Raw genomic sequence first — 25570 nt, 5'->3', positions numbered from 1 at the left:
CTGGGCATGCTCAGTATCTTTCCCAAGAAACTTTATCTGAAGCTAAAGGAAAGGACTCTTTGAAGACCTATTAATATTAGGGACAGCTGCTTCACCTAGCTGCTAACACCATCTGGATACCAATCTAATCTTTCTCTCATCACATCACTTTGACATTTATTAGTCTTCTGCCTCAAACTTTAGAGGATTCTGGTGAAGGCATGGGGTAATCCTTGATACTCTGAGTTGGTATTCAGGCTTCCAAGAATATGAGTGTTTCCTCTTACACAGCTGTAGGTAGATTAGGAGCTTTCAGTATGAGATGACCATGAACATTGTGTTAAAAGCAGTTGGAAGGGCTTGGAAAAACTATATTAAGTGAAGTAAGCCAAACCCAAAGAAACATAGGTCCCATGGTTTCCCTTATTTGCAATATCTAGTATATGTCTGAGTCAAGCAGAAAAGATCAGATAAGGTGATGTTAGGGAAATGAACCCTAAGATATATATTCAAATGTTTTTTTCTTTTATGCGATTGTTTCTAACACATTTATCAGATTATTTCTTTGTTGCTTTCTATGTCCCTCCCCCACAGTATAACCCCTGCTTTCACTGTATTTGATGTCTGTATAATTTGTGGAGGGGGAGGGGAAAGACAAATCATTTAAATAGGGATATAGGTGGACCCATTGCAACAATGAGGTGTACAAGTCGTTATGTCGAAAAGGAACTTTACAATTTGGTGGTGGTGAGGGGTCCAGGGAGGATTGGGTGGGGGAAGGGGGGGGAGGATGGGAAGGGAAACAAAGGAGGAGGCTACAATGCTTGATAAGAAATGTACTCATTATCTTGCCCATGTAATTGTAACCCCTTTGTACAGTATTTTCACAATAAAAAAATAAAAAATAAAAAAGCAGTTATACTTTATTCATTAGGCAACAGAGAGCCACTGATAGTTTTTAAGCAATAGAGTGACTTGTTACCATGTTCTGAATTAATAAATTTGATTTGTGTTATCCTCTGAGGAGAAGTATACTGTGACTGTCTTTTTGGAAGAGTGGGTGGAGCAGAAGCAATGTAGATGAATATTAAATAAACAAAAGAAAATGGACAACTACAGACAGCGAGTCACCTTCTATCCTCCCACAATAAACAACCCCTAACTCCCCAAACAACAAAGCTAAGCAGACAAATGTAAAAAAAGAAATAAGACGCGTACGTTATGTAAAAATTAAAACCAATCAGAAATACCTGAAGTCCAAGTATTGACATTGTCACTAATCAGCAGTAAGGAAAGTTTTATTAGAGATTGTATTTACACAATAAAATATTCATTCTATAAAAAACAATCAGAATCATTTTTCCTTGCCAAAGTTCTTGATATATTTTAAGTAGGATATTATTTTGTAGCTAATTTTACTTATCCTTTAATCTTGATTTTGTGAGTTATTTTACCATCCAATTTGTGATCGTAGCATATAGGGATATGTATATATATATATATATATATATATATATACATATATATATATATACATACATATATCCATTATTTTTCTTATAGCAAGGGAAGAGAGATTGCAGAGTGTTGGCTCTAGACAGCTAAAAGATTTACAGTAAGATCTATTGGATAATTCTGAAAACATAATTTAGGTCTCCCAAGCTTTCTGCTTTTTTTTATAGTTAACAGTTAGAGGTAGAAATACATATATTAGATCTGACTGAAAAATATTACAGGCATATTATTTAAAAGTCACAGTTCAGTTGAGTCTACCAGGTTTCCCAGTTTAAATGTATTCATTTTGCAATACTAATAAGGCAGAATTTCATTAACAATACATTTAAAAATATATTAGTCTATCATTTCCTCATCTTTCCTGCCGAGTTTTGCCAACTTGTTGGAAGGTAACGATAACACAGATTTTCCTCTGAACCACATTACAGCATAGCTTATGACAAACTTGTCTCTGCCTAAACAAATCATTTTCACCCTGCTTGATTTGTTTCCATGTTCATAATTCAACTGCAATTTGTTCTTTCCCATGGCTAAATAAAAATGTGATCACTAGGTCCCATGCTTCCTCTCAGGGCATCATAAATAATAGGTTTCTGGTGTGTAATAAATAAATATTTCACTAGCCATGAAGTAGATTTTAAGAAGTGGTAGAATGAACATGGTGGAGAAGAGATTTCCTGTAGATTCATTTTGCAGTATTTAGAACTTTTGGTGCATTTTAAACTTTGGTGCATTCATTAGTCTCTTTAAGAAGAAGCTTCTCACCCAAAGATACAGAATCATATAAACATGTGATTCCTAATTCCTTGACATATCAGGTTTAAATTTTCTTTCTGGTTGAGTTGAGGTGTAATATGTCATTATGCATTCCCACACCTTATTTTAATTTCACTGATTGCCTTTTTAATTTTCTTTCTCCTACATTGGAGTGTTATCTCCTTAGCAAATGAAGAACCATTGTAGAATAATGAATTTTATACCAAAGATAAATTTTTCTAACACCTGCTGGCTGAGCCACCTAAAACTATAAAAGGGAAAAAATATAGGTGGAAGTTGAAGGGAACTGAAGAGTTACTGTAAACATAATCTTTTTTTTTTATTTCAAGTTAAAAGACTTTTGCTTAAGAATATATTCCCTTTGGCCTGAAAACCTATTTCCCATATCCTGTGGTTTCTGTTCGGTAGGTGTCTTGAAAATAATTGGGTATTTAAAGAACCTCAAAATATTGTGGATCACAGAGCCAACTGCCTCTTGATACTTTCCCTCTGAGGGTCTTATTAATTTTTAATCAGTTGCTGCTGTTTTGGGTCTTTAGGACTCCTGTAAATAAGGGAAAGCACTATGTGGGCGGCTGAGGAGGAGAGTAAATATATGAGAGGGGAAACAAAGGCCTCTTTTCTGTGCTCAGAGTCAAAGGCTGGTGTGATTCCAGCAAAGATAGGGAGGGTTAAGGCACTTTTAGGGGGTGACACCACTCCCCCAGTCTGACCCCACATAGGAATTAGAATCCCATTTCCCTGCAGCTAGTTAACTGGTATGGGTGCAGCATACTGCAGATGGATGCCAGCCTGTGCTTCCCCTTACAGAAGGCTATAATGACTTGCTTTTCTACAACATTTTCTGGCTTTTCCACTTTTTCTTTTGATCATAATAAACAATAACCTTGCATAAAGTTATTAAAGCAGAGACATAACTGCACATTTTTACCCATGCACTTAAGTCCACAGGTATATCTGATACCTCAAATTCAGTCTTTTGTTGACTTAGCCCAAGCGATAACTGGCATTTCAGATTTATGATGTAAAAATCCACCTATGTCAGAAAAATTGCTGGAGAAGTCATTTTATTTGTCCTTTGGTTTCTAGGTGCATTTTGCTTTCTTTATTTTTTGTGCATTTCCTTTCTGGTAATGGCTGTGGGTTGAATGAACTGGCTTGTCAGACGAATGAACCATGCTCCTAAATTGAGAATATTCTGACTTTTAACATTAAAAAATCTTCACCACAGGCAGCCTATAATAAACTCTCCTTGGTTAGGCATATGCATGCAAAAGGTTCTGGAAATCTTGATTGTTCTAAAAGGAGAACATCGTAATACCATGGTTCCCTACTTCCTTCAAAGCGAAGCCAACGTTCCCGAAGAGAACCACATATCTCCCATAGTCTAGACTCCACCTGTGTCTCCACCCTTCTTTCAGTCCCATCCTCACCTGCCCGGCCTCAAACCTCACAGAATTCTCTAATGGCAACTCTTGACATCATTATTTTGAACATCCAAGCTGCCAAAATCTCCTCCTTGAGGCTTTGCTCTTGCTCAGTTGCATTAACTTCCAGGAAGCTTGTAGAACTTCCTCCTCCAGGATGCACAACATGACCCTTCTCTGTGCCCCTTACCTACAATGTGCATGTTCATTTGATCACACTGCATTACCTGTAAATTCTTTGTCAGTTTTTTTTTTTTTAGCTCTAAACCATGCACAGTGACTGTCATAATCCAGGGACCCAATACATTAATGTTCTGTCAATTGTAGGGGCATCAGTATAGGCCATAATCAGCATCTTGGCCATTCTCAGGGTAATCTGACCAAACCCAATGTAGGAGTACAAGTCAGGCTAGAATTCTTTTTTTTTTTTTTTGGGTCCAATAGTGGGGCCTGAACTCTGGGCTTGGGCGCTGTCCCTCAGCTCTTCAGCTCAAGGCTAACGCTCTACCACTTGAGCCACAGCGCCACTTCCGGCTTTTTTTCTTTTTGCTTATGTGGTGCTGAGGAATCGAACCCAGGGCCTCATGCATGCAAGGCAAGCACTCTACCACTGAGCCACCTTCCCAGCCCATGAATTCTTGATACCAATAAAAAAGTTCATTTACATAGTATTCATCTTTTCTTTGCTTTTTTTCTTCTTTTTAGGCTTTCAGATGGTATAAATGATTTCAAAAAAGAGTAAACTATTGGACAACACAAGAACTGGTGAAAGACAGATAAGTAATTTCAAACTAAGCAATCATATGCATAACTTTTCAATTCATTGCACATTGGGGTACAAAATACACAGTGCTTTTCCAAAACTGAGGATACATTTTTAATGTTTTTGGAATTATAACTATAATACATCATGATTCAGCAATACTACTCTTGGTCATTTATCCAAATGATGCTCCATGGTTACAAATCAGGGTAAAGATACTTGTACACCCATGTTCACTGTTGCACTATTCATCATAACCAACTTAGAGAAACTGCCCAGATATGGACTAAGAAAACGTGAGACATTATATGTGTGTATACATACTGTGTATTTTGCTATTATTAGGTTGAATGTTTTGCATAGGTTTATGATGCTTTATATTATTCAAGTCTGCTGTTTTCTTAATGATTTTCTATTTTGATGATCTATCCATCATTGCAAGTGGGGTATTAAGCTCTCCTTTTTATTGCATTGCTCTCCATTTCTTTCTTTGCTTCTATTAGTATTTGCTTCATACACTTAGATGCTCCAATATTGGATGTATATATATTTGCAATTATGACATCTTCTTGATGGATTTACTTCTCCACTATAAATATATAGAGACTTTTGTTGCCTCTTATAACAGATTTTGAGTGAAATTCTATTTTTATTTTTGGTGCCACACCTGGGCTTGAACTCAGGGTCTAAGCACTGTCTTTCAGCATTGCTCAAGGCTAGCACTCTACCACAACTGGCTCCACAAATGGAGCCACAACTCCACTTCCGTTTTTCTTTTTTTTTTTTGGTGGCTAATTGGAGAGAAGAATTACACCACTTTCCTGCCGAGGATGGTGTTGAACTGCAATCTTCAGATCTCGTCTTCCTGAGTTACTAGAATAACAAGCATGAGCCACCAGTGCTCAGAAAACTTCTATTTTTAGTGTAAATTATTCCCAATGTGTTTTTTGTTACTATTTTCCTAAAATATGTAATTCTTCTAGCCCTTCCTTTTCATTCTTTGTGTACCTTTAAAAGGTGAAATGATTCTGCACCAACCATCATATTATTCAATATTTTAAAATCCATTCAGTCACTCTGTGTCTTTGGATTGGAGTATTTAATTCATTTGTATTTAAATGTAAGACTTTTACTAATATTTAATGAATGGTCTTTAGTTGTTTTATAGATACTCTGTTCTTTCTCTCTTGCCATTTTCCTCTAATTTAGTATGTTCTGCTGTAATGGTATGCTTCATTTCTCTTTATCTTTTATGTATATATTAGGGTGTTATTTCTTTTATACTGCATCAAAGATAAATCAAATATCTCATAATTATAACATTCTATGTTAAGCTTGTATCAAATTTTGATAATATATACCACCTATACTTTTTTCCCTGTTTTTAATTCATTGACATCTGACTTTACATCTTTTTACATTGTAGGTCAATTAAGAAATGGTTGCATGTACTGCTATTTTAATGTCCTGTCTTTTAACCTTTACATTATTATTAAAACTGATTTATACATCATCATCACAATATTTGGATATTCTGAGTTTAACTGTAGCTTTACCTGTACCATTAAATTTTATTCTTCCATATGGTTTCATGTTATTTAGTGCTTTTTCATTTCAACTAAAATGATTTCCTTTAGAATGTCTTCATAGCCAGGCTGAACAGTAGAAAACTCCCTGAGCTTTTGTTCATCTGGTAGTTCTTTTATTTTTGTCTTTTTCATTTCTGAAGAACAGCTTTGTTAGGTATAATATTCCTGGTTGGCAGCTTTTTAAGAAAAAACCCAGCACTTTGAATACGTAATCCCACTCCCTGCTGCATTAAAAGGTTTCTGCTGAGAAATTTACTTGTATCCATAAGGAAATTTCCTTGTGTGTGAAGTTCTGTTTTGTTTCCTCCTGCAGCTTTTAAGATTATTTCTTACTCTTTGACTTTTGAAATGTTGATTTAAAGTATCTCAACAGATTTTTCTTTGATTTATCTATTTTTTTTGTGATCCTTTGAGCTTCTGGATGTACATATCCCTGCCATGATGTAGAATTTTTCCCATATTATTTATTTAAATCAAGTTTTATCTCTTTATTCTTTTTTTTTTTTTTGTGCCAATCCTAGGGCTTGAACTCAGGGCCTGGGCCCCGTCTCAAGCTTCTTTTTAACTCAAGACTAGTGCTCTACCACTTGAGCCGCAGCACCACTTCCAGCTTTTTGGTAGTTTACTGGAGACAAACTACGAAATGGCATTTTCTGCCCAAGCTGGCTATGAATCCCAATTTTCAGATCTCAGCCACCAGAGTAGCTAGCATTATAGATATGAGCCAGCTACAGTTGCCTGGCTTTATTCTTATAAAATACTCTTAATTTGTATTTATTCATATTTTCTTGTGCCCTATCTACCCTTTATGCATTTTTCACTCCTTTTGATTTCTTTTTCTTTATGTCTTTCTAACTGACTAATTTATTCCTTTTTTTTCTTGATTGAATTCTACTGTTAGATTTACAAGTTCTCTCATTGTGTTTATAATCAGTAAGATGTCTATTTGGTATTTTCTCAAACTTAGTTTTTATTTCTCCTTTAAACTTCTTATTTAACAGTGTCCTATTTGCCTGATTCTTTGTTATCCTGCAAATTTGTGTTGCTGTTGCAAATAAGGGAATAGATACCTCTTACAATTTTTGGAATGTTTTCAGCAGACGAAGATCTGTGTCCTCAGGCTGATCAGATTGCCACAGAATTAAATTCAAGTGTAGTTAAAGCTGGGTTATATGGATGCTTCTGGGACCTAATGAAGGTCTGTCCTTGATGAGCCTATTTCTAGTGCGTTAATTGGATAGATATTCTGCTGCTCCTTGGGGGAGATTGAACTATTTCCAGGATCTTGGTCAGTAGAATTGGCACGGAGATAAGGGTCTACCTCAGGATCTTCAGATAATATGGCTGTTAACTCTATGCTTAGAAGGTTGTAATTTCATCTAGGTCTTTAGGAAAGATTCTTGAAAAAGCAACAACTGGATGAATGCCTTGGTGAGCAAGCTGAGTCTGAGAGGGATCACAAATTGAGTCAGGGTTGACAATAAGGACCAAATCATCATTACAGTTTAGATGGGAAGTGTCTGCATTAAAATGTTCATATGATGAGGGCCTTCTCTCTAGTTGGTGAGTCAAATCATTGAAAAGTGAGAGGATCATGAGGGTGGTGACCTAATTAATGGGTTAATTCGCTGACATAATTTGATGAGATTATTGGGATGTGATAGAAACTTTCATGGTGAAACATGATTGGAGGAAGCAGGAAAACTACTGATTTTTGTGTCCCACTATTTTTCTGGAAGTATTTTTCAGTTTTAAGAGTCCTGTGTGGAATCTCTAAGCTTTTCCAAGACTACAATCATATCATTTATAAACAGAGACAATTTCATTTCTCCCTTTCCTCATAACCCATTTTTATTCTTCTCTCCCAGTGCCAGGGCTTGACCTCAAGTCTTCACATTTTCTCAGTTTCTTTGCTCAGCTGACATTCTACCACTTGAGACAGATTTCAAGCTTAGTTTTTTGCTGTTTATTTTGGAGATGGAGTCAAGGATTTTTCCAACCTGGCTGGCTTCAAGCCTAGATCCCCTGGACTTCAGTCTCCTGTGTAACCAGGAGTACAGGCATGAGCATTGACACCCAGCTTATATCTTTTATAATTTTTTGGCATACTTGATTCCTCTACTTAAAATTTCAGGTTCTCAATTAAATACGAGTGGCAAGAATAAATAGTTTTGTCATGTTTCTAATTTTAGAGGAATTACTTTCATTTTTCGTCATTCCGTGTGATATGGCTATGCATCGGTTGGATGCATGCACTTTATTATGTTGAAGTATGGTCCTTCTGCACAGATGATTTTTATCATAAGGTGATATTGAGATTTATCAAAAGATTTTCTGCAGGAACTGAAATAAACATAGTATCCAGAATGCTCATGAAAGCTCTAAAATGGACATTGTACCTGATAAAGTAACCTGGATGCTTTCCTGTCTGATTCAGAATGAAGACAGGTATCACTGTCACCATTTCAATGAACAGGCATTAAAGGGTCTGAGAGGTGTAATATTCATAAGAAATAAACAATTTAAATGTTATAAAGGACAAGAAAAGAAGAAACAATCATGTTTTTAGTTCTGTGCTCTACAAAGTGGTCCCTGCAGTGGGATCTCAGTTCAGTGTCAGGAATGGTTTCTCTAGACCACCGAGGGAGGTACGTGCTCAGCACATGTGGACCAGAGACTGGAGAAGGGGCCAGCTCAGGGGAAGTGTCCCTGGATTCCTGGTACAATATATGCAGGGATTCAAATCAGAGCTGGGATCTCATCCTTGAAGTGTCATGATCAAACATAAGGCCTTCACTCAATACAGTTCCTTCCTCTCTCTTATCAAAAGAGAACCATTTTCCTCATGTTGACTGATGGAGAACAGCATCTTCTAACACACTGAAAACAAAACTTGAGAATTCTCAGACTGTTTAACCCATTGTTTTAGAGGGCAATGGAGATATAAAGCAATCTTATTAATCTATGCCTATCTTCTGCAAGGTAGAGCGTCTTCAGACATAGGGTAAGAAAAGCAAATATCTGTTTTCCAGGATCTCATTTTTCTCTTTTTCTAATTTGACAAGTTCTACAGTGAGATTTCAGGATCTATTTGATTATTAAGCTAGCTTGTTAAAAATCTGGCCACTTCAGAAAATATTGCCATTCCAATTTTTCTAAGCACCAAACAACAATTACCTTTCACCTGCGTTTGAACCTTCTTCCCAAATGCTTGGAAGATAAGTGGCCACTCATTTATTTGCTTGCTTTCAGATTCACTTCATTTGCTTGCTGTGCTCTATATAGAGGAGGAAGTATTCCTGAGGCATGCAGGGATAGTAGAGAGGCAGTGGGAATCCCTGGGTGCTGAATAAATGGAGGAGGAGAAGGGGGCCAAGGCACTTCTCCCTTTTTCTTTTTGCCTTCCTTTCTGGCAGGGGCTATGCGGAGTTTGCCTGGGTACTTTATTCCTCTCCAAATCGTCCACTGGACACTCAGCGCTGCTGCAGTCACCATGATGCCAACTTCTGTTGTCTTGTCCTGGCTCTGCCCTGGTACCCCAGTTCCCAGCTCACTTGTCCTCTCCCTATTGGAATGAGTCTTTCTAGAGTTCCCAGTCTGCATCTTTTCACTCCCCCTTTGCTCTTTCATGCATTCCTCCCTCTTGGTGAATAATGCCTGCTATTAATGTGCATATCTATTTACTTTACCTAAATAGGCTTTTGTTTTCTGGAGGGTTCCATACTAAATCACCAACTTAAATTGGTTTGTGTTTCTATGAAAGAAGACGTAAATAGATAAATCCTTCAGGATTCTGTATCCTTGGAAAATGTTGATTGCCTTTAATATAGTACAGCTTTGGAAGACTTACTCTAATATAAATATAAGCAATATTGGAGTACATTGAGTCTTACTTTCTCTCCCCCCTCCCTCTCTCTCTTCTCTCTCTCTCCTTCTCTCTCACTCTCCAGTATACTTAGAAATCATTTATAAAAGCAAATATCTCAGAGGTGTCAGTGGTTGATAGGTAGCATGAAGAAGCATATGGTATGTTGAGTCTTTCTTGGAGATTAGAATGTCTATAGTGTCTATACTAGAATGTACATGATCATAGTGTGCTCTTGAATCTCCTGACCGGTGAACACATATTTTTCCCACAAAACTCAGCCTCGGAGATAAGCCACTGCCAAGTACTTACCATACTTCACGTTCTTCTCTGCATGGTTATACAGGTATGATATATTGTTCAGCAGTGATACACATAGCCTTGTGCCTCAGTTCTAGGCATAGAAGTGATAATAACATTTGTGGGCATATTTGACAAAAGCCCTTGAGTTCTGTGTTTTTTCCTCATCTGCTAACAAGGTAAAACACATGATGATTCTGGAAGCTATGTGGTGGTAGGAGAGAGTTGCATCCACTTAGGTTTCTGAAACACTCAAAGGTGGAGAGTCTATATGCTGATCCATTGAACAATCCAATATTGCTGAGTTCTAAGCCACTATATTGTTGAGCTCTATACATTCTGGTATCAAGAATATCGATCACATATCCGAATTCCAAAGAACTATGTTGGAAACAAAGATGGACACCTATGTCTTTCCAGAATGTCAGACTATTTTGGAATAGTAATAAATTCACGAGCTAAATCAATTTCCATGGCTTTAGTTTAGTCTACTATTAGTTTCACTTGGTAATAGTCATGGTCACTGGCAATAATATGTTCTTGTTTTCTAATCTTTTTTTTAATTGTGAAAATACTGTACAGAGGAGGGGTTACAATTACATGGGCAAGATAATGAGTACATTTCTTATCAAGCATTGTTGTCTCCTCCTTTGTTTCCCCTTCCCATTCTCTCCCCCATCTCCCCCTGTTCCTGTCCCCCCTCCTCCTCACACCAAAGTTATATTTTTATTGTAAAACTACTGTACAGGGGGTTACAGTTACATGAGTAAGGTAATGAGTACATTTCCTCTCAAGCATTGTTACCTCCTATTTTGCTTTTCCCCTACCATCCCTTCCCTCCCCACCTCCCCAACTCCTCCCTCCCCCATCCCCGAAGTTGTAAAGTTAGTTTTCAACATAAAGTTTTGTACATCTCACTGTTGCAATGGGTCAATCTGTATCCTTATTCTAATCTTACTTACTAATTTAACTCTGTCACACATGAACCTCTCCAATCAGAAAGGCTAGCTAAGAAAGGAGTGAAGCTCACATAGAGATCAGAGTGGTTGTACTGAAGGCACAGACAGAGCAGTGGACCAGGTAAGTTTTAGTAAAGGTACATACAGAATCCTTCAAGCTACAGGCTTGTCAAATGCAGACCCAGGTGGCAGGTCCCTTCTAGTGTCAGTCTGCGATGGATTGTGTGTCACAGCCAGAAGGAACTATACCTGAGCTGGTGCCCAGGGACAGAGGGAGAGGTCCTTTGCAGTAGCAAGTATCCTGGACAGGGTTTCTGATGAGTGACTGTGTTGCCTACCACATCTCAGGCAAGTTTACTTTATAATCTCAGATAGTGAGATTCTATCTAGTGTGATTGATAAGCTTCTTTGATTAGTATTTCTGAAAAAGTGTATTTTTGGTCAGTTTTTGCCTCATAGTGTATTGGCAGGCAGTGGTTTGTTTATTTGTCTAAACAAGTTTAGAACCATTCTCTCTAGGTGCTTACCCAATATGAAGTAACATGTTATCAGTGTTGCTTCATAAACTGGAGTAAATGAAGGCAATAGAGTAACGAACAGCCTGAAAGCTGTTTACTCACTATAGAGTAGCCCAGAGCAGTCACGGTGTTCTCCCTTTATTTTCTTCTGTTTACCGTTGCTCATAATTCTAGGTCAGACTTCATGGTATTGGGTTAGAGTGATTTGCTCATAAGGTTCTTTCTTTTTCTCAGCAGAATGTAAGCTTCACATGAGCAGACAAGGGGTTTCATTAAGCTTTCTGTCCTCATTTTCAAGCATTAGCTATGGAATGAGCATACAAAGTGTCAAGAACATCCTTTCCTGGCCTGTCACCCCTTTCTTGGGCCTTCCCAGGATGTAAACCGGGTCCTTGAGCCTTGACCTTTTTAAACCAATGATCACCATTGGTTGTTAAACCCATTATCCTGACAACTTGCCTCTCTATTTGTAACTCTAACTTGAAATTTGTATATGTTACCACCTCATCTCCATTGAACTCTTTGATCTCTGGACCCTACAGGTCTGTCTTAGCATATCAATAATATTTATAATACTTTAGAGGATAAAAATAAGTACATTTTAATGAACACATGATAAAATATTCTAGAGCTAGCCTATTTAATTGGAAGAATTATCCTACTAATCTGAAACTTCTTGCTCCTAAAATAAACCCTTGTTAGTTATAATCTAGGATTAAACAAAGTAACATCCTTGAAAATTCATGACTCATGGGGTTAGACTAAGATCTTCACAAATAAAATAATGTGACTATTTTGGAGAAGAGTGATTTCAATTACTGAAGAGCAGAATATTTCTTTATATTTTCCAATCAAAAAGAACAAGGGTAGTCGGTGTATGCTCAATTTCTATTTACCTCAACTGATACTTTGACATTAAGAACTGTATGACTCTTGTGATCTTCCCCTGCAAAGTAACTGGATCATAAAATATTAGGGCTGGGAGATGCCTCTCTATCCATGTAGAATAGTACTTACTGCTATGCTGAGGTGTGTTGATGTTTTGAAATGCATTTTAAAAGTTGTAGATGAACATACTTTACACTTATTTTAATGATATAACTATTCCCTGGAGAACATCTATGATCTCTTTCATCTATCCACGGAAGCCCATTAAATAACTTCTTTTATGAAGTGAAAAACATGGGTGAGAATTGGCTATGAATTTTACTCTCGACAACATGAAAGTGCCAGAAATGGCACATTCACTCATTTATGTGTCTCCAAATCAAGTTTTATCTTTTATCTTTGAGCTCCTACATACTGGGCTCACACAAAAACTCTATCTTCATCAAAAGCGTGCCTCATCCACTCCTCTGGGATTATGTAATGATCTCAAGGAATACAAAAGCAGAATGTTAGGGAGTTCATGCCACATAAAGCTGACACTCTGCACCAGACACCTGTCCCTCTGAGGTACGAATGTTTCAGTTATCTTTCAGTGTAGCTTTAGTTGCTCCCTATCCGGTGTTCTGCCACTTTCGTACCATTGTGTCACTCCACTGGAAGCACTGTCACCTGTTGGGGACAGGGAGAATTGTGATCATATGTAAAAGTGAGAACATGCTCCAGTTCCATTCCCAGTTCTGGTGGAGAACTCAAAAGATGATCATTTTTTATAGCTATCACCTAGAAGGAGTCAAGACCCTTCTTTACATCTCTTGAGACTTGCAGAATATCATCACAGATACCAAGATTGTGGAACTACTTCTGCTCAGGTTCAAGTCCCATCTTTTAATATTTCCCAGCTCTTACCAGCAGTTAGCATCCTAGAGGTGTGGTAGAAATTACCATATATCTGCTGACTTACAGTAGCAGATCTTTGTTATCTCTCATAAGTCCAAGATCAAAGTGTTATCATGGGTGTTTCTATCTGGCCTGGCAGGAGATTATTACATGATTTTCATGGCTTCTGGTGGTTCTGACTATCCTTGTGTTTCCTTTTTTGTAGAAGTGTTCTAAGCTCTACCTAAATCTTCTAATCATTTCACACCCTTGTGTTTTCCTTTCTTTTTTTTCTTCTATAAAGATGCTTGTTTAATGTAAAATCTACTCTGGTCCAAAGTCATCTCATTTTGAGCTTTTTAATTTCATGTGCAAAGCCAATTTTCAAAATAAACTCATATCCATGGGTTCTGGTGGAGATGGACAACAAATTTGTTAGCCTCGTTGGTCCACTGTATAATGGAAATGATGATGATGATGATGATGATGATGATGATGATGATGATGATGATAGTGAGCTCATAAGTTTATTGAGGAGTAAATGAATTCACATATGTAAAACATTTTAAACAGTCTCTGTTAAATAGTAAATATTCTTAGCTAAACAGTATTTTCTATAATGTGAATTTATTTCTGAATAGCTATTACTTTCTTCCTTTGGTCATCCAATTCACAATTCCATTAAAATATGCAAAGTAAGAGCATAAGGACTAATAAACCAAGGCCTATGAAGATTGAGAAAATATGCATGCCAGAAAACCACAACTTGTTCTGCTATATTTCAATAGTTATTCTGCCTATTGCTAGGAGATGGTTTTAGTAAGGGAAATATCAACTATCAGATATCCTTTAATTTATCTCAAATAATAATAAAATTTGAAATACCAGTTTCTAGTGATATGATGCCAGGGTCTTTTTAAAAAGTATATTGAAGAAATTATAACCACATGAGTTTTTACATAAAGGATTTGATGCAGGGAATTGGCAAACTGAGGAAGACTGAAAAGCTAAGAAGACCATACTGAGAAGACACAAAGACAGTAATTTCTGAAACAGCCATCAGTCCCAGCAACATGAATAAAGGGGAAGGGCTCCTGTCACTGAAATGTAGAAGCACAGAGGAGGAGCCTTGGGGACAGGAAGGAGATTAAGAAGGAGAGTAAGTGCCAAAGTGGTATCTTATCCTAGAAGCCTGAAAAAGAGCCTTTAAGCTAGGACTTCCTGTCCATCTAAGGCCTCTGTCCATCTTGAACAGCAGAGGTTGATCTACAATGCTTCTACTAAGCCTGATTGCCCCTCCTTGGATGAGGAACTCTTGGTGAAGTGATGAGGGTAAACAGAAATGAAGAGGATCCTTCTTCCTCCACTGGTTTCCAAGCCTCTTCTAGTGCCCTTGATGAGCAAAGCCTGACAGAAAGCCAGATGGAAAGTAGGGTTGGCTGTCCCAGCTGTAGTGTTTTAATACCTATGTGGCAAACATCTTCTATGTATTGTTTCCATTGTATACAACACAGTAATATATACCTCTATGTGTGTGTGATTATAAGGGCTGTAGGATGAACTTCAACTATATGTAGGTGACATAAGCACATTTGTATTCTAGAAAGATCACCCTGTTGCAAGTGGGTAATGAAATGGCTGGTCAGGCTGAGGCAGGGAGGGTCTAGTTGGGAGATTTGAACACTAAAGTCATCTGAAATGGCTGAAGACAGGGAATATATTATATATATATGTGTGTGTGTGTATACGCATATATATGCATGCTTATATACATATATATCCACTGTATTATATATAGCTATATGATATATTACTTATATAATATTAATTATATTACATAACATCGTAATATGTTATGTATTACTAAATGTAATAGAATAAACTTTGAATGACACAAAAAATCTTTTATTAAAAAAGTTAAGTTCCCTAGTGAGAAAAAGCTAAAAAGTAGTCAGACAGATATTTGAGCTAAGATTTCGGAGACTTAAACTCATAGCAGTTTTAAAAAAATTTGAATACAAAAGCTAACAATCTCAAATCTAGGCAGCCTGAAATGCCAGGTTGCTATGGTGTGTGTACAGATTTTCCCCTATGAAACTCATGTGGGAGTTTAATCCTCATTAATATAAATAGGGTGAAAAGTCAATCCATCATAATTGAACTGACTACCACCACCATTATGGTAGAGCACTCGTGATTACCTATGGTGAGTTTGAGAGATGAAGAGGGACATTACAATACATAGAGAGCATGCTACAGTGTCTCAGCACATGCTGCTCTGCACTGCCTTGAGTCTCTGCTGGGAAGAAGGCCCTCATCAAACATGGTCCCTCAATCTTGGGCCTCCAGAACTGTGAGCCAAATTAAACCTCATTTTGTGAAAACTTAGTCTGGGGTGTTACTAGCAACTGAAAACAGTTGTTTTTTTACATAGGTAAAAATCTAAAAACTAACACATTATGCCAAATATCAATGCAACACTTGCACTAAATAATTAGCAGAATATAAGAAAAATAATATTTGTGTCAATACAGTGCAAGAAAGGCTTCATTTATTTAGCCCATTGCAATCCTGACATGAATCAACAATGTGATACAGCTCAAGCTATCTAGTCTTTGAGAGAGGTAAAAAACATATAACTCATCTCTAATTTTGCAGTGGCCAGGTTAATTTTGGATTTGTTTTTCAGTTGGGTATTTTGTTTCAGAGGAACTTTCAAAAACCAGATTTAATGAGACAGAGGTGACTGACATGATGTAGGTAATCGCGTGCTCTGGCACCATCCTGTTTGGGCTTCCATGTTGGAGTAATAGCCTCCCAACTGGGCTCCCTGCCTCGGCCTGCCTGACAGCAGTACCCCCTGCAGCAGACTGGCTTTTTGAAGATGCAAATGTGCTCCTGTCACACAAACACCTGGCTGGAAAGGACCTCAGGATTAATGAGAACCTATGGTGACACAGCCCGCGTTGCTTCTTAAAGTATAGGGAAAATTTTCATGGTCACTGTCCTTTCTTTCATTTGGAAAGTGAGTGGCTCCAAAACGGTTGACACATCCTGATTCATGATGGGTTTTGTCCTTGACAAGAAATAGAGTGAAGTGGGTGCGCTGCCATAGACAAAAAGTTGTGCTAGGAATTTATGGATAAAGCACATCCTGGCAGCTCACAACCCAGAAGCAGCATCTAAGAGGATTAGTGGATTTGGCACCACGTTGGGCTTTATAAGGTTAGTGTATGGGAGAACAGAAAACATGCCCCAGCACGAGGTATTTAAAATCTACCCTTCTTAGGAAAATAGAATCCAGCTAAGCATCATCTTGTTAAAGGCCCAAACCATCTGCTGGGGTTGAAGGATCATTCTGGGTGTCTGTGTATTGTTAATTAAATAAAGATCTTGAAGCAGTTAAAAAGTGACTGTTTTATTACCCATGTTGTTATTCTCTTTTTAGTGCTGCCTTTCTTTCCACATTAATCTTCAGTGTGCTGCTAGTGTCTTTTCTGCATTAAAGTCTGGTTAATGGAAGGGTAGTGAACTGTGAATTGCCTGAGTGGGTGATATGTGCTAAGTGGCCTCCTTTTACTTGTTAGGGAAATGGAATGCATAGATACATGTATATCATGTAGACCTGATAAGATACTAAACATTAAAACAAATACTAGTTTCCTCAGTGAACATAATATATATCAAATACTATATATAATTTATCAAATTAAATACATTATGTATGAATGAATACAATATATACATACTTAAATACATTGTTATGTGTAATAGATACATATAAATACTGATATGTAACAAATATTTTCTATAATAGACATAAATTACATATTATATTATAATATACATGATATATACATTACATTATACATCATCACACTTTATGTGTATGTTATATGATATATATGTGTCAGAACATATAGAATATACATGTACTATATAATATATAAGATATATGTATAGTATAATATACAGTATATAGTAGAATATATTATATAATAAAATATACATAAGATATATATAATATATAGTTACGACTTAGTATCTAATCATATGCTATATAATATTAGGAAATATTATCTAATATCTAATATATTATTATATATATAATGAATAAACCATATTATATATTATATATACTTAGGATATAATATATAGTATATCATATATAAGAAATACATGATATTTAGTGTAAAAACTTACATTATAGATATATAATACAAATATATTCATACATATGTGCATACATGTTCTTGTGTGCTATTTGTCAAATACTCTATCTCAAAGTTCTGCTTCTAGGAGAGGACCTTCCATTTATTACCTCAGGAATACAGGGTCAAGTACATGTTTTGGAACCACACACTTGAGCTTGGATCCTCCTTAATCTACTCTTTATATGAGCTTGACCAAGTTACTTGTTTTCTACATCCCTAGTTAGTATGTGAACTAAGTAAGGTGCTGCATGCACTGAACCTCAACAATCAATAGTTCCTGGAACAGGTAAGAACCTCTTAAAACAAAATTAGTGTATTATTTTACCTTGGGCTTCTAATTTAAAGATCAGGATTAAAATGGGTTTATTTCGTGAGGAAATAGCCAACATGGTAAGATAATGTTTCAACAAACGAGATCATTATTATTACCAAAGTACCAGTTGTTCAAGGAAGAAAAATGATCTCATATTTAAATTCATAATAATCTCAATGTTGATTATTCATTAAGCCAAAATCATAATGCAACAATTGTAGGAAAATGAGGTTGGGGTATAGGAAGTATTTTATGTAGTTCTAAAATGGTCAAAATGTTACATCAGTTGTCAATGTTAAAAGTTGATCAAAAGAAACAACTGAAAGAATAAAGTCAATCAGCTCCTTGGAATAAAAATTGAAGGGTAATGGAGTGTTGGAAAATGCTATTTTTCCATATATTTGAGAAAATCCTTCAACTGCTCAAAGTGAAAGGAAAGTTGAAATCAGAGATAAAGGGGAGTAAAATGGCGAAGGGAAGCTGGACATTGGTGGCTCATGCCTCTAATCCTAGCTCCTCCGGAGGCTGGGATCTGAGGAGAATGGTTCGATGTCAACATGGGCAGGAAAAGTCCTAAGACTCTAATTTCTGATTAATCAAAAAAAAAAAATGGAGTTGTGGCTCAAGTGGTAGAGTGTGAGCCTTGAACAAAATAATTTATGAATAACCCTCCAGGTCCTGAGTTCAAGGGTCAATACCAGCATAGAAAGGAAGAAAGGAAGAAAGCAATCTATTATTAGAAAATAGTTTCTCCAATTTGGGTTATCTTTAGATTTATGTTTATATAAACTCAGTCATATAAATGCCATTTGTAGAATGGCAACATGTAAAGGTGCTTAGAGTTTAATCTCATATGCTTTAACAAAATCTTCATATTGTGATGGTATGTGGACAGTGAAAGTTAAATTACTTTATGTCATATTTTCATTCAGATAGAAATATTTTAAATATTTTTATTGTAAAGATACTGTACAGAGAGGTTATAGTTACATGAATAAGGTAATGAGTACATTTCCTACCCAACACCGTTACTCCTTCCTCTGTTTTTCCCCTGCTATCCCTGACTTCCCCACCTCCCTGACTCCTCCCTCCCATCCCTCAATTTGTAAAGTTCCTTTCCAACATAATGTCTCTGTTACAATGGGTCAACCTGTATCCTTACTTAAGCATTTTGTTATTTCCCTTCTCCTCTTCAAATCAGAAAAATGTATATAAAAGATGCAGGGCACCAGAATCAAATACATAAAAACAGGGGTTATACCACAGGGGGAAGAACGTACAAAAGAAACAAAACAAATCACATACTACATTATAAGTACATTAAAAACAACAGCAACAAAGAAAAAAGCCTCCTGTGTTCATATCTTGGGGTTCGTTTCGCTTAGCATTATCTTATATGGCCATATGTACTTTTGACTTTTTTTGACCATTATAACTTTTTGACCTTTTTTACTTGTCCAGTAATATTATCCTAGATGTACACTAGTTATTGAAAATAAGGGAAATCATGGGACCTATGTTTCTTTGGGTCTGGCTTACTTCACTTAATATAATTTTTTCCAAGTCTTTCCATTTCCTAATAAATGGGGCAGTGTCATTCTTTCTGATGGAGGAATAGAATTTCACCATATATATATATATATATATATATATATCATGTATATATATCATATATATGATATATATATATCATATATATGATATATATATATATACATAATACTTACTTGATCCATTCATCTACTGAGGGACATTATTCATCATAACTAAGATATGGAGCCAACCAAGAAATAATTTTAAGTCCCATAGTTATCTTCTTTGACCAGCAAGTTAGTGATGAAGTATATTGTTCCAAATATTTGATTTTTTTTCAATAGATCTTTGTGTTACTGATGTTTGATATAGCTTCATTGTGGTAGGGCAAGATGACTTTTGAATGAACTCAGAAAATTTTACAACTGTATTATATAAATTGGTTTTGTGAGCACAGAATATAATATAGATCAGTAAATGTTTCACATACACTTGAGAAAGATGAATATTCAGCTCTTATTGAAGATATTGTTCTGTAAATGTCAATTAGGTCAAATTTGTGGATAATTTTCCTAGCACGTTTCCTTATTTTCAACTACTTATTTTTTGCCTGTAAATTATTGATGACTAGAAATGCAGCTCAATAGTAGAACGTGTGTTTCATATACTCATAACCCTGGGTTCAATCTCTGTACCAAAAAATAAACAAATGTAAACAGAGAGGTATAGTAAAATCTATTCATATGATTGTAACTTTGTCTAATTTTTTGTCTTTTTCTTATATTACATAAGGTTTGAGTCTTGTACTTTATTTTACTAGGTGCGCACTTTTATATTTTTATGACTTTTGATGACCTGACTCCATTTATTGTTATAAAATGACTTTCTTTGTTCCTGATAATATTCTAATTTTTAGTATTCATAGCATTGAAGATTGAACTCAGGGTCTCATACTTGCATGGCATGTGTTCTTATTGGTCATATTCTTTGTCCTCAATCTATTTCATTTCCTCTCAATAGAACTACTCTACTCTTTTTAAACTAGTATTACCATGTTTATTTTTAGCATTCTTTAACTTGTGTATTGTATATTTAAAGTATGTTTCTTGCAGGTGCAATTTAGTTGGTATTTACCTATTCTCCATCTGCTGGTCTGCCTTTTAATCGGGGTACACGTATCTTTTACATTTATTTGGTTATTGATATATTTGGGTTCAGGTCTATTATCTTGGTTTTTGTTTTCCCTTTGTCTTACCTGGTATTTTTCTCCGTACTGGGTTAGTGGAATAGGTTTATGTTTTACATCATCACTTCATTGAGTAAGTAGCCACCTCATTGCTTTGTTGTTTTACTGGTTGCAATGTGGTTTAAAGCAGATATACTTCAATTATCACATTTGACATTCAAATATTATCATACTACTTCATATATAATAACACTTGACAATAGTATCCTGTTTCTCTCTTCTTTGGTTTTGGATCATTTTTGTCATACATCATATATATCTCAGAATATATCTTTATAATATGTGTTTAGTCAATAATCTTCTAGACATTTTTAGAAACATTTTATATATTTGCTCATGTCATTACTATTCCCAGTATCCTTTTTCTTATTGTATAGGTCTTTATTTCCAGTTGGTGCCATTTTCCTTATCCTTGAAAGGTTCCTTCAACATTTCTTCCAGGATCAATAACAGCTTTCATGTATCTGGAAATATCTATATTGCCAATATCTTCAGAATGGAAAAGGCCAACACACTGTGTTCTTGTTTGTTCTGTTTCTGGCAAGGAATACACTGATACCACACCTTTGTTTCTCTGTACACATGTTTATTTCCAAGTACATTTCAAACTTCCTTTTTTTCAGACGTTTGCTTTATGTGTGATTTGATGTGACTTGTGCTTCTCTGTCTTGGGCATGGTGAACATTGGATGTCCACTTCTTGTTTAAGGTCAACATCTAGCACTCTTCACATATGGTATTAATTATTTGGGGTGTCAATATTTATAGGTACTACTGATGCACCCCTTACTTGGACATCCATCTATGGCAACTCTTATCCAAACCAAGACAGAATTTTTTATGCATCGTTGGGCTCTGGATTTTTGAGCCAAATTTGTATCCCATTGTCAGGTCTGTGACCCATCTTCTGATGTGGTCTTGTGGTCCTGACATACCTAACTTCTAGTTACAGACATGGGGTGAGTTTTGTTCTTGGTGAAAATATTCTTGCACAAAGAAATTCCTGTCAGACTCAGTAAGTTGTCTGGCTAAAACTTCTCAGGCTGTCTTAATTTATAGATAAAAATATAACAACAACAACAAGCAAAAAAAAAGGTCAACAAAGTTTAATTGAAATTCCTAACATCACAGAGCTAATTAATGTCAAATGTAGTCCTCAGACCCAAGTTTTCTGCATGTTAATTGAAATTTCTTTTCTCAAATATGGCTGCAAATATTTAGACAGTTCTTTAGGTGAGTTACATAATAATGTTCCTGGTTGAAAGCCCTCACCACCCTAATTATTGTGCCACTGGAATTATTATTATTTTTTTTTACAAATCACACCGAGATAGCGGAAAGTTGTTAAAAATCTAGTACAAACCACCTTTCAAGATTTTTCAGAATGCCACTTCTTCCTATCACATGAAAATCTATAAAGGAGACCAGCAGGGAACTCGGCTTTTATTCTTTTTCTTAACTCCTCTTCTCTTGCGAAGAGCTATGATGGGCATGTATATTTCTGGGAGTCATTTCTGGCACTGGAAGCTCCAAAGTTTCACATCTTCCCACTAATACATGTCAGAAGAGCTAGATGGACTTAGACTGAAAATTGTGCAGTGCAGATTAGCATTTTGTCCAATTTGAGAAAACATATCCAGTGAGGACCTTTGAACTTCCTGTTGTCTCTTGATGGCGATGCATATGGCTAAGCATTGTGTTCATGGGGTTGATGTACATGGCACTCCTGGGGAGGTGTGGAACTTCCTATGGGAAGTCATAAACCTAAGGAGATCAGGAGATGGTTGTGTAGGAGTTGAGCAACGGTGATCAGTCTCCACCTGGATTTATTCTGGTAGATCTGAAAGCAGAGTGAGCACAGTGATCCTGGGACTCTCCTGCCATCTCCCACCTTTCAACCTGAGTGGTCCAGAGTGGACATTATGGGCAGATAGCCCTAGTGTGTGAAAGGCACAGAGATGGGGTTAGGTATAAGCCTGTGTTTCCTTATAGCTAGGAGTTATTACATGTAAGAGTCTCCATAGACTATTCAATGTCTCACTAGATTCACAGGAGAAATATGGCAGAAGCATTTCCAATGTCATAGCAGATGTGACCGTCCATAGCCCACAGAACATCTGCATTAAAGAAATGAGAGTTGATGCCAGTGGTTCATTATGAAATAAGAAATTATTAAATCTTGAGTACATGATAGCCTTCTTTTAGGCATACACACACAAATGCTTAAGAAGATTTCTTGTCCATCACCTTGGTTCTTTCCTACTCTTTTTTCCATTTTAAAATTTAATTAGGATCTGTTGGCTGCTGCAGCATCAAACATTGGAAACCTTATTCATTAATATTCCACTAACACTGGCAATGACAATGTCGTAATTGCATAAGTACCAGCAATGTGCCAGGCACTACCTAAGTCCTTTAAATCACTGCTAATTTGACAGTATCTGGAAAAGTGTAATTACCCTATTTTTTCAGTTGAGCAAGTAAAATTTCAGAGAGGCTAAGTAATTTGCAGAAGGGCACACAGCTGACAGGTGACAGTCAAGTCTCTGATATCAACATCCTTGCTCACGTTCTTATTAGAATGATAGCTGAAGCTGAATTACTCCTTCCTGCTCAGTCTTTGCTCCCTGTGTCCAGGCGTCATCATTGTTATAATCTGAGAGCCGCTTCAAAGACAGGGCGAGGTGGCCCTGCAGTTTCAGCCACGGTTTGAGAAAAGCAAATAAAGTGAGCATTTTAGGCTTTGTATGGGTCTTTTCAGCTTCAAAGTCTTTTGTGAATATTAAACAATTAATCCCACTGGAAGCTCTTGGCATTGGGGAAAGTAGAGCTTCCATTAATATGGATAAATTCTTCTTGCTGTTGGGGAAATTTTACCTTTCAGATTTTGCTTCTGAAGCCTGAAAGACTTTCCAGAGGCATGAAGTATATTTCATTTTTATGTCTCTCCCAGGTTGGATGAGGGAATTTCCAGGATAGCTAAACCCAGAGCTTTCTGCACATCTTTGAGGAGTTAGAAAGGTTTGTTGGCACCATTCTCTAAGTATACACCCACTTATGTGTACATGTGCACACCCATACACCCACACACACACACTGAGTTATGTTGTGCATATACAGTTATTCTAAAAAATAAGATAAGTGGATAAGGGATGTGTGGTGCTCAGTGCATGTCAACTATTTCAACATAACGGTCCAGAGAGACTTCTCCGTGCTAGCTGACATGTGGTTTTCTTTGGAGGAGTATGCACTAACCTAGTCTGCAGTGCTTCACCCTAGGTGCTTCTTAAAACCCAGGCACCAGGACCTTGACATTCTGATCCTTTGTTCTAGAGGGTGCCTGAGAATCTACATTTTAATGACTTGTCCTTCATACTTGAAAAATTATCATTATCCGTCATGTTTGCACAGAAGTTGTGTGTGAGATAGAAGAATTGATTCTATAACCAGGCTACTTGTTTGAATTTCTGCTTTCCCATTTGCCAGCTCTGATAATTTTTCTGACTTAAAAAAGAAGAAACAACAAATAACTCAATAAAAATTCTGCAAATTAAAAACAATTGGTAAAGAAAAAAGAAAAATTGCAAAATCTAAGTACAAATAAAATGTGAAGATGAGCCAAAAGAAGATTAAATACATTACTCTTGTAATAACTATAAATATGTAAGTTTTATAATAATTATAAGTTTAAAATAAATCTAAGATATTATTCATTAAAGAATTAATTAAAGATGAAATAATAATTGCTAAATATGGAGCATAATGCAAGGCCTTAGGATCGACAATTATAGTCCATTTCCAGAAAAATTTGGTATGTAGGTAATAGGGAAGGTCACAGAGAGGGAAGGATACCTTACTTATCTTTTAAAAGATTGGCAAGATTTACTATATAGTAAACAAGTTTCAGGGCAATCTATGAAGGGAAAAGACATTAAGATAGTAAAGATGGCTGATATTTGTAAATGCAAATGTGTGATATTGTGAAGAGTAATCAGAATCTGAGAAGAGCTTAAAGAGAACTAGAAACTCTAAGCTAACACATGTTAGACTTTTGGACTACCAGCAATGGAAGATCTTGGAAGGAGTCCTGATTATCCTTGCCATGGAATTAGAATGTTCCATTCTGATTCTCTGCTTCCCTAGATAGTCAAGCCTTGCATACAGAATTGCAATGCCTTCTTTACTAATGCACCTGGAAGAATTGTGTCATTCCCAGGAGAAGGTGCCGTCTACGGGAGATGGAGTCTGGTCAAATATGTTGCACAACATTCTGAGCTGTGTCTTTTCGTGTAAACCCTTAGGCTAATTTAGAGATAGTGTCTGCTGCTGTTATTTTATTTCACACTCTCCTCTTTTCCTTTATCAATGTTGTTTGATTTAGATGAATATTCTTTAATATCTTATACTACCACCCTTCTCCTACTTTTTAGTGTGTATGGATCTAACGATCAGATGGTTGTGGACCATGGATTGAAGAGGGAAAAGCTGAACTCTGTAAGGCAAGAGAGAAGGGTGATAAAGCATACAGAAAGAGGTGAAGGTGTTGTGGAGGGCTTGGAGGGAAAGGAGGGGGTGATTTGAAGTAGTCGCTACATGCATGTGAGCCAGGATAAATAAATACCATTGGGGGTCTGTGTATCACGAAGCAGGTAGCATATGCTCTGAGAGCAACTTCAGCCATGTGGAGTCTTTAAACTACATTTGGAATTAACTTTCCAGACTCAGTAAATTTACAATATGCCTGCTCTATCCATCCCTACCCCCTCGCTCTTCAGCTCAATGAAGTAGCTAAATAATTAAATCCTAAAA

The sequence above is a fragment of the Dipodomys spectabilis genome, unplaced genomic scaffold (genome assembly GCF_019054845.1).
Source record: "Dipodomys spectabilis isolate Male_0828 unplaced genomic scaffold, ASM1905484v1 ptg000783l, whole genome shotgun sequence".
In the NCBI taxonomy this organism is placed as follows: domain Eukaryota; kingdom Metazoa; phylum Chordata; class Mammalia; order Rodentia; family Heteromyidae; genus Dipodomys; species Dipodomys spectabilis.
Note: the sequence above shows the minus strand (reverse complement) of the source record.